Below are 8321 nucleotides of genomic sequence, written 5' to 3'. Positions count from 1 at the left end.
CCAAGGACAGCTGCCTCACAGGGCCCTTGGTGGTCCGTGTTCCGCCCCCATTCACTGTAAGTTGGCGCCCACTCTGCTTTCTGCGGGTAAGAGCACATTGTCATAGCCGCTTAGTGGATGCTCTTTGCTAAAAGCTGATCATCCATGGGAGCCCACTGGCTGGGGCTGGCGAGCAGCAGGACTACCCAGAGTACCCTCAGCAGAAGTCACGACTGCATTCAGATCTTTGCAATGGTTATTGCTGTGAGAGGGAGAAATCACTGCAGAAAGAGCCGCCAGTTCTTCCCCAACTCCTGCACCTTCCAAGCCCCCCAGCTTTGAGGCACATTGTGGGGCAGCATCTTCCACCGGTCCGTGAGCCCCAGCCAGTGGTGGGAGAGAGGCCAGACACAGGAGCACACAGGCCAGGGAACGTAGAGTGGGGCCACACGTGTTGGGCACATGCAGCCGGCCATGGCTCATTGTAGGACCCGGACTGACTACAAGATCCTCTACTCAGTGAAGTCCAGCGTGAAATGCCAAGTTCTTTGTGTGGCTGGGGAGGCTCTGCACAATCTGTCCTCCCTTCCAGGCTCCCTGCTCCAGCCCCACCAGCTCTTCCTTAAACCCACCTTTTCCCTCCTGTCTCCGTGGGATCACACCGGCCGTTGCTCATCACTCCGATGTCCCCCCTGCTCCCTTGTCTGCCATCTTTCCAGACTCAGCTTCTTCAGTTCCCTCCCCCGGCTCCCAACTCCTGTTCTAAAGTGACCCTGCACCCAGGCTTTCTCTCTGGTTAGACAAGCTCCCCAAGGGCAGGAACTTGCTTCCTGGTAGCTCTAACACTTAGCACGGTGTGTGGTACACAGCAAACGCTTAATAAATGCTTGTTAAGTGGCTGTCACGTGCAGCCAGGACAATTCCCACATCCAAGGGGCGTCCTCAATTGGACATTGTTTCAGTACTGCTGCTTCCTCCCTCCCCCGCTCCCCAGTGATCTCCCGAGAGCTTCCGCAGCCGAGGAGAGCTTCACCTGGGCCCGCTTCTCTGCCACGTTGCTTTCAGTTGAGGTCCCTGCTGAGCTGTTCCCTCAGGGGACGCACTTACCAAGCCCAGGGGGCCGGGCTGCTTTAGGGAGCAGTGTCAGGGGCTTCATCCAAAATGCGTCTGAATAATAATAATGACAAATTGCTGGTCCTTCTAGGCTAGTCCCCCAAATGGAGAAAGAGGGAAAGAGTGCGAGAGGAGCAAGAGAAAGAATGAGGGGGGAGAGAAAAAAGGGAAAGAAGGAGAAATGGGGCAGAAGAAAAGGAGAGAGTTGGGAAGGAAATGGAGAGCGACAAAGAAATGAAACAGGGAAAGGGAGGAGAACTGCACAGGGTAACAAATACAGCACACACACACACACACACACACACACACACACACACACACACACCCTTTGAAGAGCTTGCATTTTAACGGGAAGACCACACTTGGAGATAAGTCACAATTGCAGGGGGTGGAAAAGAAGGGGTCAAGCTCACTGGAGCAGAGGCGGAAAGTCAGGAGAAGAAACTGAGCTGGACACCTGGGGGAGCTCAGTCATTGTGTTCAGGCAAATGAGGCATTCCATTGGACAAGTGAAAACCAAGGAAGTACAACTGGGCCCGTGACCTCATCAGCTCCCCCAGGACCACCCGTCTCCTCCGCACGGCCGTGGTCCAGCCCCAGCCTCTCTGCTGATCATCAGCCTTGTGCCACCAGCTCAAACCAAATGTTCCACTCAACATGCCTTCAGCCAAGTTCATTCTCTTGTCCTCCATCCAGTCCCTCTTCTGAACTGGCCCATTACTATTCAGAGCACCCGCCTGTCCCCAGTCCCTCCTGGACCCGTCACTGGCTCTCACTTTCCCCCATTTCCAATAGGGAACCAAAGCCTGCCCGAACCCCCTTTGGAGCATCTCTCTAATTAGTCCCCTCCTGTCCTCCGACCCTGTCCCCATGCTGGTGCAGACCCTCCTCGCCTCACTCCTGGACCACTGTAGGGGGACTCTGCCTGCCTCAGTTTCTCCCTTCCCCTCCATTCTCCATGCAGCCACAGGAGGCTCCATTGTGCTCTATCCCTTCCCCTCTCTCCTCCCCATATCAATGGCCGATAACAGTTAATGGTCATATCTCCCTTCTATCACTGACTGCCCCCCTGACAGTTTCCCCAGTGTCACTGAGCCAGCGACACTCATTAGCTTTTACAAAAGGCTCCCGGGACCTGCTGAGGACACAGGGCGAGCACAGCAGCCGGAAGGGCCCCTCGAATCGGATACGGGACAGTCTGGACCCCCCCGAGGAGGGAGCCCAGGAATCTTCATTTTTTCCTTCTCCAGGTTTCTTGTTCTTTTGGGTCCAATGCTTCGCGACCCATTTGGGATTTTCTTGGCAGAGATACCGGAGCGGTTTGCCCCTTCCTTCTCCACCCTAGTTGACAGAAGAGGAGACTGAGATAAACACTGGAGTGACCTTCCAGAGACAGGCCACAAGTCGGTGTCTGAGGCAGGATTTTAACCCTGTTCTCCTCACTCTAACCCAGCATCCTATTCACTGTGTCACCTCGCTGCCCTTTTCCAGAAATCCTGACCGAAGGCCAAGCTTCCCAGCAAGCTTTGCTGCTGGCCAGAGTGAGTTTCTCAGACTTGACCCTGACCCAATCCTGGGGCTAAGGAGCCTCGAGCCCCAAGGAGTCTGTCCTGGAAGCAGCCCCGACCCAGGTGGAGCAGGCTGAGCCAGGAGGCGGTTAGAGAATCTGGGATGCTGTTGCCAGGCAACAACGCCCCCCCCCCAGCCCTGCCTGGAGAAAGCCTCCATTGGGGGATGGCTCATCTGCCATTTCTGGTGCCGTGGGACGTCCACCCCTGCTGGATGGCAGCTTGTGTGGAGGAGGCACAGGGGACCGCGATGCAGCCAGCTCTTAGAAAGGGATTTCTGGAGGCAGCCAGTGAGCGCTCTCCTCACCCCTCGGCCTCTTCCCTAGGGTCCCCTGCCTTCCGCAGCCCCAAGCAAAGACTCCAGAGAATCCGGAGCGCTGCCCAGGAGCAGAGTGCGCCAGCAGGCTGGGAGCCATCCCGGCCCCCACCCGGGCAGTGTGGCCCAGCAGGTGCCAGGAGGAGAGTGGCAGCTGAGGGGGAGCGGGGGGAGCCAGGGGAAGCCCACAGAGGCATCGGAGGCCAGAGTTCACACTTGGGGTCACACAGAGGAGGCTGGAAGAAAGACCACTGTCCCAGCTACTGGGTGGGAGCTGGGCTGACACAACCAGGGTCTTGAATTCTAAACCTAACTCTGGTATTGACTAGCTCGGCACTGATCTGGGCAAATCCTTCTCTGGGCCTGGGGCTTTCTCTCTGTAAATGGGCAGCGGAATATCCGCCCACCTTCTTTCATGGACCCGGGAGGCTGCTGGTGGAGGTAAAAGGGAGCTGAGCATTGGGGGGCACCTCTGGGAGCGGGAGCTGGGTCAGCACTGAGTGCCCCGGGCCCTGTGTGCGCTGGGGAGGGCCTGGCTGTCCGCTGGCCCAGGAAACTGCAATCTTCTCTCCCTAACTCCTAGGGAAATGTGGGCCCCCCCTTCGCTCCTCCCTCTCCTCCTCCCCAGCAGAGGTCCTCGGCCCCCATCGCTCCTCCCTCTCACAGACCCAGCAGAGCCTCAGCCCCCATCGCTCCTCCCTCTCCTCCTCCCCAGCAGAGCCTCGGCCCCCACCGCTCCTCCCTCTCCTCCTCCCCAGCAGAGCCTCGGCCCCATCGCTCCTCCCTCTCACAGACCCCAGGAGAGCCTCGGCCCCCACCGCTCCTCCCTCTCCTCCTCCCCAGCAGAGCCTCGGCCCCATCACTCCTCCTCTCCTCCTCCCCAGCAGAGCCTCGCCCCCATCGCTCCTCCCTCTCCTCCTCCCCAGCAGAGCCTCGGCCCCCACCGCTCCTCCCTCTCCTCCTCCCCAGCAGAGCCTCGGCCCCCACCGCTCCTCCCTCTCCTCCTCCCCAGCAGAGCCTCGGCCCCCATCACTCCTCCCTCTCCTCCTCCCCAGCAGAGCCTCGGCCCCCATCGCTCCTCCCTCTCCTCCTCCCCAGCAGAGCCTCGGCCCCCACCGCTCCTCCTCTCCTCCTCCCCAGCAGAGCCTCGGCCCCCATCACTCCTCCTCTCCTCCTCCCCAGCAGAGCCTCGGCCCCCATCGCTCCTCCCTCTCTCCTCCCCAGCAGAGCCTCAGCCCCCATCACTCCTCCCTCTCTCCTCCCCAGCAGAGCCTCGGCCCCCATCGCTCCTCCCTCCCTCCTCCCCAGCAGAGCCTCGGCCCCATCACTCCTCCCTCTCCTCCTCCCCAGCAGAGCCTCAGCCCCCATCACTCCTCCCTCTCACAGACCCAGCAGAGCCTCGGCCCCATCACTCCTCCCTCTCCTCCTCCCCAGCAGAGCCTCAGCCCCCATCACTCCTCCCTCTCACAGACCCAGCAGAGCCTCGGCCCCCATCGCTCCTCCCTCTCACAGACCCCAGGAGAGCCTCGGCCCCCACCGCTCCTCCCTCTCCTCCTCCCCAGCAGAGCCTCGGCCCCATCACTCCTCCCTCTCCTCCTCCCCAGCAGAGCCTCGGCCCCCATCGCTCCTCCCTCTCCTCCTCCCCAGCAGAGCCTCGGCCCCACCGCTCCTCCCTCTCCTCCTCCCCAGCAGAGCCTCGGCCCCACCGCTCCTCCCTCTCCTCCTCCCCAGCAGAGCCTCGGCCCCATCACTCCTCCCTCTCCTCCTCCCCAGCAGAGCCTCGGCCCCCATCGCTCCTCCCTCTCCTCCTCCCCAGCAGAGCCTCGGCCCCACCGCTCCTCCCTCTCCTCCTCCCCAGCAGAGCCTCGGCCCCCACCGCTTCTCCCTCTCCTCCTCCCCAGCAGAGGCCCTTGGGGTTACCCTCCCGGAAGGTCTAGCATGCACTTGGCGCTCAGTAATTGCTTGTCAGAGCACTTTTGCACCAAGGCCATAGGAAGCCCGACGGACAGAGCAGGACAGAGCCCGGCCCGCCGCCCCCGGCCCGGCCGCCCCGCTCCACACCTCCGGACCCGGCCGGCCAGAAGGGAGGGAAGCAGGAGGGCTTCCGGGAGAGAGGCTCGAGCGTCCCCGGCCCCACCCCCTGCACGCGTGCCCGTGTGCAACAAAAGGCAAGCCGCCTGTCCCTCCGCTCCCACTCACAGCCACCCTGCCCCGAAAGCCGTCCTCCCCCGCGGCGAAACCCCAGCTCTGGGTCCAGCTCCCAAGGCAACGTCTAAAGGCGCGGCCCAGTAACGGGACCGCTCCGGTGCGGGCAGAGCCGGGACCCCGGCAGCCAGACCCGCCCCCTCCCCCCGCCCCGCTCCGGACCGAATCTGTCAGCATCAGGGGGCCTCTGGCCCAGGCTTCGTGACCCCGCTTGGGGCGGCCTCGCAGAGATACTGGGGCTCGTGGCCGTTTCCTCTTCCGGCTCACGTGACAGTGAGGAAACTGAGGCAGGCGGACCCGGGACCGGCCCGGACCGAACAGCGGGCGGGGGCTGAGGCCGGACTCCGGATTGGGCGCTCTGTGCTCGAGGGCGCCACCTCGCGGCCCCACGAAGCAATGAGCGTTCGTGAATCGCCAGATCCGGGAGTGAGCCTGCGGATCCGGGCGCCCCGTCCCCGGCCGCCCCGTCCCCGGCCGCAGACTCCCCGCCACGGGAGCATCTCTCCCATCCCCCAGCGAGGAAGGGGCGGGGGGGGGGGAGGGAGGAGTCTCCGCCTTCTTAAAATGTCTGCAAGGGGGACCGGCTCGCCTTGGGCAGCCGGGGCCGGAGGTTCCTGCGGAAGGAAGGCGGGGTGGGGAGGCTGCTGGGAAGAAGAAAGGATGAAGACATCCAAGTATTTCTAGCCCTACTTAAACTAGGCTCCCTCAATGTAATGGGTAATGACTGTGCTGGGGAAAATTATGGCTATAGGGAAGCCTGGGAAGAGCTAAATGACCTCGTGCAGAGGGAGGGCGGCAAAAGCTAGAAAACAAGACCCAAGGACCCTGGGAATGGACAGAGCCCCCCAGTCCTCCTCCCCCCAAAGCTGCAAGGGAAGTTTTCAGAATTGCCTCCAAGGGATGTGAGAAGACACTCACCTCAGCCAGCCTGAAAGGTGTGAGGGAGTCCAACAAGTCCTCAATCATGTCTCCTCTATTTTCCAGCTCATCTGTTTTTCTGACGAGACATCTCCCGCTTTCTTCTATATTTTTTATTATTCTTTTGACTTTGCTTTGCTCCTTGGTATCTCAGTCATTAGCTTCTACTTGCCCGACTCTAATTTTTAAGGAGTTATTTTCTTCATTTAGGTTTTATACCTTTTATATTCAACCGATGCCATTTTTTAAAATTTATTTTCCTAAGCATTTTTGTGCCTCGCTTACATAACCTTATTCTCATTTCTTTTTCTCATTTTTCCTTTACCACGCATTAATTTTTTTTCTTTTTAAGAATTTTAAAAGAATTCTTTAATAACAATAATATATATATAAATAATAATAATAATAAAGAATTTTAAATTTAAAGAATCTTTAGCTCTTTTAAGAATCCTTGCTAGGTCTGTGTCCAATCTGCGTTTTTTCCTTAAGGTTTTGCTTGTAACTGTTTTCACATGCATGTCTTCTCCTGAATTTGTCTTGGGCTTCCTTGTCACCACTTTAGATGATCAGGGTTTTTGGTTGTTTACCCATTTCTCCCAGTTTATTTAATTTTACTTTTAGTTGCGTCCGCTTATTTCTAGGCCTGAGGAATATCTGGTCTAAGCTTTTGTCCGATTCCTTTCTGCTGGGCTCACAGCTAGATCGTGTACTTGGTACTTCCAAGGTGGTTTTGGTCACCCACCTCCTAGTGCCTACCAAGGTAGGGATCCTGCTCCCACACAACCACAATCATTCTCTGCCCCGGAACCTCAACGTGGAGCTGGGTAACGGGAGGCAGAGCTGCCGATTGGTACCAAATCCTATGCCTAGTGCTAACGCGGGGGTTCCCCAAGGAACCTTCACTGTTCTCAGGGCAGTGCCAGGCTTTGTTGCCCATGGTCAGGGCCAGTTCTGGCCAGCCCCTACCCCATCATCTACAGACCTTTCTTTTTGTCTTTAGAAGTAGCTTCCTTGGGCTGAAAAATGAATTTTAAAATGACTTTTCAAATTGCTTTTCCTGCCAAGAAGTTGGTTTTACACACGTTGGAAAGCTCAGCAAAAAATTTTCATTTTACTCTATCTTGGTTCTCCACCACTTCCATTCCCCCACCCCAATGTTTACACAAGGAAACACTTGAAGGCCTAGCAAGGTGGAGAAAATAAGATTGAGCAAAGGCCATGAGATTTGTCAACCAAGAGATACCCCTCCCCCCCAAATGAGAAGATAATTCCTTCAAAGAGATGAGGAACAGAGTCTGTCTCTTAATTGGTTCGATAATTGACCTTTTAACTGTAGAACATGAAAAGGCAGCTTAAGGTGATGTCATGGTATCATAAAAACATAGGAACGAAAGGAGGGTGATTGAGTAGGAAATACCCAAAAGATACGATTATGGGATGATTGTGAAGACTAGAATGTTAGAACCACATTCTCAATAGTGGAAAAAATGAGTTTGTATTGATTTTTGGGTTTTAATTTTTAATACATGTGCTAAGTGAATAAAGAGGACATAACACTTCATTTTGAGCCAAACAGGAAAAAAAAATCTGCTTAAATGAGTTTCAAACAGCAATTCTGGGTAATCTGTACATGTGGATTACATCCTGTGCCTTAAAGTTTAAAGTATCGTTTTCAATGTTTCAAAAAATTAAAAGATTTTTTCCTGTACATAATATCACCAGTTATATTTTTATGCCATGAAAATTTCTATAACAATTCTCTTGCTTTAATAAGGGTTTAAAAAATAAAGATATCAGTGCAAATGTACTCCAAATGGGATGCACGTGGGTAGCACCTGTAATTTGGACTAAAGAAAGTTGTTCTTTTGATTGTTACAATTCCTTCCATTTCAGAGTTGCAGCAACCAGTAAAAATGGAAACCAGGGAAGAGGGACTTTTTAATTATACGTTATCCTTTTTTTGTTAAGTAATTTACATGACAGTGTATGTATTTATTCAATATATAATTCATATGGTGGGGGGAAAAGAGGTAGAGAACCATGGGATGGAATATTGCATGTCGATTTTTTCTTTTTTTGAAGTTTGGTCTAGCTGCACAGGGACCGCAATTCCAAGTCCCGAAGCTAGCACCCAAACGGGTACCTATGTGGCCCTGACCCTAAATTCGCACATCTACAGACTGTATCATTACAATGCGATTTAACTTTCCAACTGAAATAAA

This window comes from Antechinus flavipes, chromosome 3 (assembly GCF_016432865.1).
Source record: "Antechinus flavipes isolate AdamAnt ecotype Samford, QLD, Australia chromosome 3, AdamAnt_v2, whole genome shotgun sequence".
In the NCBI taxonomy this organism is placed as follows: domain Eukaryota; kingdom Metazoa; phylum Chordata; class Mammalia; order Dasyuromorphia; family Dasyuridae; genus Antechinus; species Antechinus flavipes.
This window is presented reverse-complemented; position numbering follows the sequence as displayed.